This window comes from Schistocerca piceifrons, chromosome 4 (assembly GCF_021461385.2).
Source record: "Schistocerca piceifrons isolate TAMUIC-IGC-003096 chromosome 4, iqSchPice1.1, whole genome shotgun sequence".
Classification (NCBI taxonomy): domain Eukaryota; kingdom Metazoa; phylum Arthropoda; class Insecta; order Orthoptera; family Acrididae; genus Schistocerca; species Schistocerca piceifrons.
Window position 1 is genome coordinate 507,200,973 of NC_060141.1, and position 6,988 is coordinate 507,207,960.

The following is a 6,988-nucleotide window of genomic DNA, read 5'->3' on the forward strand; positions in this document are numbered from 1 at the left end:
TTTTAAACGCGGAGTGGTAGTTGAAGCTAGATGTATGAGACATTCTATTTTTTTAATTTTTTTCATAATGGGGGACCACAGTCATAATATATTTCTTTGAAGTCAGTATCGCCATTAGACTGTTGTTTATTTACAGTGTTACACTTACACTTACACAATCACGATTTCGGCTTGAAAGTGCCATTATCTAGTGTTTTAAGTGTTATAAATGGCCTAAGATGGCATACTGTCGTATTACAATACACTATTCGACACATTGCCTAAGAGTCGGTTTTTCTGGCAGAGCCAACTGCTTTGTTTCACCAGCTTGACTCCTAAGATGGTGTACTCAGTAATGAAACAAAGTAGTAGGCTCTGCCAGAAAAATCGACTCATAAACAATGTGTCTAATAGTGTATTTTAATGCGACAGTATGCCATCTTAGGCAATTTATAACACTTAAAACACTTGATAATGACACTTAAGCCGAAATCATGATTGTGTAAGTGTAAATGTAACACTGTAAATAAAATAACAGTCTAATGGCGATACTGACTTTAAAGACATTATATTTATGAAATCGCTAGAGAATTCAATATTCGGAGGTCCACAGTATCAAGAGTGTGCCGCAAATAACAAACTGCAGGCATTAACTCTCACCATGGGCATCGCAGTGGGCGACTGCCTTCGCTTAACGACCGAGATAAGCGACGTCTTCGTAGAGATGTCAGAGCTAGCAGATAAATAACACTGTGTCAAATAACAGAAGAAATCAGTGTGGGATGTACAACGAATATATCCATTAGGGCAGTGCGGCGAAATTTGGCGCGTTAATGATCTAAGAATGCAGACGACCGAAGCGAGTGCCTTTGCTAACAGCGCGACATCGCTTGCAGCGCCTCTCCTAGTTCGACTCTAGGCGACTGGAAAACCGTGGCCTGGTCAGATGAGTCCCGATTTCAGTTGGTAAAAGGTGACGGTAGGGTTCGAGTGTGTCGCAGACTATACGAAGCCATGGACCAAAGCTGTCAACAAGGTACTTGTACATAATGGTGTATACTGTGTTTTACTGAAATGGACAGGTCCTCTAGTCCAACTAAACCGATCATTGACTTGAAATGGTTACGTTCAGCTACTTGCAGTCATTCATGGACTTCATGTTCCAAAACACGTGACTCAGCCACAACTGTTACCGAATGGACATCTCGAGTGAACTATTTCGCCTCTCAGATCACCCGACATAGATCCCATAGAACATTTATGGGACATAATCGAGCGATCAGTTCGTGCACAAAGTCCTGCAACGGCGAAACTTTTGCGATTACAGACGGCTAAAGAAGCACCATGGTTTAGTATATTTGCAGGGAACTTTCTTCGACTTTTTGAGTCCATCCCTCTTCGAGATCCTGCACTACAATGGCAAAAGGAGAAGTTGGTCCGACACGATATTGGGTGGGGGGGGGGGGGGTGGGGGGGGACCACCTGACTTTTGTCAGCTCAGTGTAATGTGTCATCTTAGCCTTCAACCAATAACATTTACGTAACCGGTCAGGATTGCAGACAATATTATCCAAAGCGGCTGGGATTTGTCTGTGTGTTTTCTTTATAATCGTTTTCACAGACGACCGCTTACAGTGAATATCTCAATGAAATAAATGAAATGAAGTCCTATGCTTCTTCACAGAGCGTAGGGGAACGATGCGGGGGACCCGCACCGCATTACTAGGCAAGGTCGTAATGGAGGTGGGTTGCCATTGCGTTCCTCCGACCGTAATGGGGATGAATGTTGATGATGAAGACGACACAGCAACACCCAGTCATCTCGAGGCAGGAAAAATCCCTGACCCCGCCGGGAATCGAACCCGGAGAACGCTACTGCGAGACCACGAAGGCGGACCTCAATGAGATATCTTTCCATAAAGAGTGCACAGGCAAGTGTATAAATATTTTTTGCTTACTATTTTTAGATAGGCAACGGCCTTGCCGCAGTGGATACACCGGTTCCCGTGAGATCACCGAAGTTAAGCGCTGTCGAGCGTGGTCGGCACTTGGGTGGGTGACCATCCAGGCCGCCATGCGCTGTTGCCATTTTTCGGGGTGAACTCAGCCTCGCGATGCCAATTGAGGAGCTACTCGACCGAATAGTAGCGGCTTCGGTCAAGAATACCATCGCAACGAGCGGGAGAGCGGTGTGCTGACCCCACACCCCTCCTATCCGCATCCTCTTCTGAGGATGACACGGCGGTCGGATGGTCCCGGTAGGCCACTCGTGGCCTGACGACGGAGTGCTTTATTTTTAGATAACTGCTTTAAAATTATGGCTTGCTGGGCACTAAATCTCCATCTGAGATCACTTGTTTAATCGCATAGAATTTTCACAGTTCGACTTCGTTATAAACTAAAAAGTTAGCAAAACGCATGCAGCTGGAATGGAAAACAGTTGGATGTTTCAATAGTAAAAAAGATCTCATTGAAGCAGAAGCATGAGAGCATATGTTTACTATATGCGTCTTATATGTTCATTGGGTTGTATTCCCTTTGCCTCTTTTCCTTGAAGCTTATAATACTGTTTTTCCTCCGATGAACTGCTTGTGGTACGTGTCGGTGAAGTACCAAAAGTAGTTTCACCATTCTGTGAAGATATTCACGACCGTCTTTCGTGACTGTCTTGGCTGCTGATGCGTTTCCGGGTTCGTATGGCTTTTGCCCGCGAAATATTTCCGTTCTTAATGTATCGTCCAGAGCTGCGCCGGAGACCTTCAGAGGTGTACCTAGTTCCGCTATACCGGCAAGGCTCAGTGCGACCACTACCACTTCTGAGGTTGTTCAACACTGCTCTGGACGAAACGTTAGGAACGGAAAAGTTTCTGGACCACACCTATACAACCCAGAAGACTCACCAGCAGCCAATGGCAGTATCCCATCACATTATTGTTCCAGCGGACCTGATATCATCTTTCCATCATTTTCATGCCTCCGTAGATACACCCCTCTCGCTCCTCACTGATATCAACCAAATTATGATGGAGGAAATCAATAAGTCTGTTCAAAAGGTTAATTTTGTGGCTCACCAAAAGCGTAACGTTTTGGAATTTTTCAACTGACAGCTAATTTTTATAATGCCATTCGTTTTTGGTCTCTAAGAATGCAGTAACAACCTCGTTCCCACGCTCACAGTCACTGACTATTATCTTTCGAATGCCAGGTCCAACGAACACACTTCTTTCAATATTTGTTCCTATGTAGAAGACCATGTTTTACCACAAATCGTGTTTTCACTTGTGGAAAATCTTTAATTTCCCATAATAAGTTTTGTAACTCCATAAAAATTCTACAGCACATAAGAAGTGAATGCCGTAATTTTAAACTAGAATAAAAAATTAATTTAACTTTTATTACAGAAAAGCAAACATCTGAAAATTGTATCAAGGTATAACACTCAACCTGTCATGAAGTATACATAGTTGAAATTGCTAAAATGTGTTTCTTTTTTAAAATTCAGTATTAATTATTAAAAACTGTTGTTGATGCAAGTCTTTTTTTAATGTTGGCTCACTGTCTCAGTACCTGAAATGATGTATTGTGACTACAGAACAAAACTTACAACTATTTACTCACTATCTCATGTATGAACCCCTGTTTCATTGCCTTCACTGTTTCTGCTAATATTTGAGGGTGGCTACACATATGATTTGTGATGTAGTAGATTGAAGATAGTATATGATGAGTTCGACTGTGTGGAAAGCAGTTGGATCACCATCAAAACAATAATCTAGACAGTATTTGGAACTTTTCTATGTGTGAAAGGTGATGGAATGTCTCATAAGTAAGTCTGAATTTACAAAAAATATCCCATTAATATAATTTCCATATTGATTGTTTTTATTACCTTAAACTAAGAAGCTTCATGTATTTCAGCTGTCATCAAAATTTTTCAGACAAGAAAGAAAAAAATAAGTAGCAGTTTTCTATAGAGGGCACAGTCCTACACACTAGACTGATACATAGCGTCTTGTCAGATTTCTATGCATATATATGTAACATACATACTTAGTGTATAACTGTTTCTCATTTATTTCATCCTGCTTTGACAGATTGTGATTATGGTTTAAGACCAAATAAGTTATTTTGAATTTTCTATGAAAATAAAAAATGATCAAGATGCAACAAGACATTAACAGTATTATGATTGTAGAGTAATACAAAAATGTATATAATTTTTAATAAAAATAGGACAATACATTTATTTTTATTATTATGATTACAGACAAAGATCGTAATTTGATATTGGCTTTTGACAGATAGTATCCCATTCAAATAAAAAATGTCTGTGCTGAAAAATTTAGCAAAAATGAAAAGTTCAGTTGACAATGCAAGTTTTGGTACCAACAGACTTTATCGATTCAAGCTGAAATAAAAGAAAACACAAGCTAATCTACACTTCAAATAATGTTAAACTTTATTTCAACACAATATAACCTCAACAAGGAGGTTTGGTACTGATAACATGGACAAAAAAAGTAGCCTACAATGATCAGATAGTTGATAAAATAACAATAACGAGTGTTTCAAGTGCATGTACAACACAGCTCAACGCTTTTTTGCTGTTCCTTTGTCTTGTGTTTGTCATCAAAATAACATATTTCAAAAGGAGTAAAAAGTGCACATAGGTGGAAACATAATCACAGCTATTATAGAAAACAATGAAAGTATAGCAACAGTATAAATGAAATGGAATACTAAAGAGACAGCAGTTTCAGTGAGATTTCATTGTTACACCACAGCAGCCCTCTAAAAATGCAACCTAAAAATATAATGTACAATAATAAACACCAGTTCTCTAAGGCAAGTGTAATATGAAGGCAACCTATTACGTCATTTGCATTTAGACAGCCTGTTTGATATATGGTAGATTTATTTCTTAGAATGATGATAAGTATAAGTAGAAATAGAACTCTAGCATAGAGCCATTTATAATAGTTGAGAATCAACTAGTCAGTGTGAAACATAATTATCACTCTAAGGGCATATTAAACTGATATTATTAAGTTAGGGACATTTACATACTTTTCTCCAGGAGCTCTTCTATAGCTTTTCAATTCCTTTTTTTGTTGTTGTTTTGTGTAACAACCTTTGGTATAGTTTTAATTTGATCTTTGATACATTTTTGTTGCTTATTTCGTATTTTGCCCTGCACCCTAAATGTAATTTTTGGTTGTGAATGAAGTAACTGACGAAAGGGTTTAATAACAGGTTACTAAAGTGTTTCAAGAACATGATTAAAAATATAAGCAATAAATGCAGTGAGTAATAAATGTGACAAATTATAGACAGTCGTTTACTTTCTTAATTTTAAACTAAGAAACTGAGTAAGTGATTATTTATTTACCATGAATTCGCCACCCCTTTCCGCACTTGGAGTAATTTGTTAGTCTCTTTATTATTTATTTATAGATAATTTCCTTCTGGATCACTTCTAATAAGCCGGCCGAAGTGGCCGTGCGGTTAAAGGCGCTGCAGTCTGGAACCGCAAGACCGCTACGGTCGCAGGTTCGAATCCTGCCTCGGGCATGGATGTTTGTGATGTCCTTAGGTTAGTTAGGTTTAACTAGTTCTAAGTTCTAGGGGACTAATGACATCAGCAGTTGAGTCCTATAGTGCTTAGAGCCAGCCACTTCTAATAATGTCAAAGGCGATTCTTTTGTGTACCGAATGGTGCCACGTACCGACATGACATTTGTCGGAAACTTTTGTTGTCTTTGTGATGGTGTACTCAGAATCGGAACTCGTCCAGAAATACTACAGTGTGCCACTCCCGTGTTCTGTGCTGTCGTTGAGCGTACCCTTGCCGGCGCACTCCACCAGCTACTGCGTGAATGGTAGTCACAGCAGTGGTCGCCACGTTAACCATCTTCCCACAGCCTGTACGGATGTTGGTTATTCATTTATTTAAGATGCTCCATTTCACTGTAATACACACTAAGACAAAAAAAGCGACGCACCACTAAGGAATTATCAATTACACGAACTGGACGCAAAATCGGTTGATGCGATGTACGCGTACAAACAAACAAATGATTACAATTTCACAAAAATTTGTTAATTTATTCGAGAGAAAGAGCTTCACAAATTGAGCAAGACAATAGCTAGTTGTTCCATCTCTGGCCATTCTGCAAGCAGTTATTTGCCTTGGCATTGATTGATAAAGTTGTTAGATGTCCAACTGTTGAGTTAGATCGTCAAAATCTCTAGCTGTTTGGAGGGCCCCACCCATGGTCCTGCAAACGTTTTCAAATGTGGAAAGATGCGGCGACCTTGCTGGCCAAGGTAGGATTTGGCAAGCGCAAAGACAAACAGTACAAACTCTCACCGTGTGTGGACGAACATTATTTTACTAAAATGTAAGCCCAGGATGGCTTGCCATGAAGGACAACAAAAGAGTGAGTAGAATATCGTCGACGCACCGCTGTGCTGCAAGGGTGCTGTGCATCTCAACCAAATCTTAGATCCTGCTATGAAATAAAGTGGCACCCCAGACCATCACTCACAGTTGTTGGGCAGTATGGCGGGCGACATTCAGGTTGGTATCCCACAGCTGTTTGGAGCATCTCCAGATATGTTTTCGCAGGTCATCGGGGCTCATTTCAAAGTTTCACTCATCACTGAAGAAAATTCTACTCCAGACAATGAAATTCCAGGCTGAATGTGCCCAACACCACTGCAAACGGGCTTGTTGGTGTACAGAGGTCAATGGTAGCCGCCGCAAGGGTCGTCATTAGACCAGCCCCCTCTCTGTAAGCCACCTATTAATGGTCCTTGCGGTCATTGAAGCACCAGTCGCACGTCGGTTCGATGATAATGATGAACCTGGGATTCTGAGTGTATCTTTGACAACTGTTTGGTCCTCACGTTCTGTCGTCTCTCGAGGTCGACTGCTTCGTTCTTGATGCTGTATTAGGCAATGGTTCACCCATTCCAGCCAATATCGGAATAGTGACATTGCTCCCAT

General features: G+C 40.4%; 1 pseudogene; it reads left to right on the top strand.

Annotated features, from left to right (window-relative positions):
* The first annotated feature begins 1,949 nt into the window (after positions 1-1,949).
* LOC124797022 lies at positions 1,950-2,067 on the top strand (annotated as a pseudogene).
* The last annotated feature ends 4,921 nt before the right edge of the window (positions 2,068-6,988 follow it).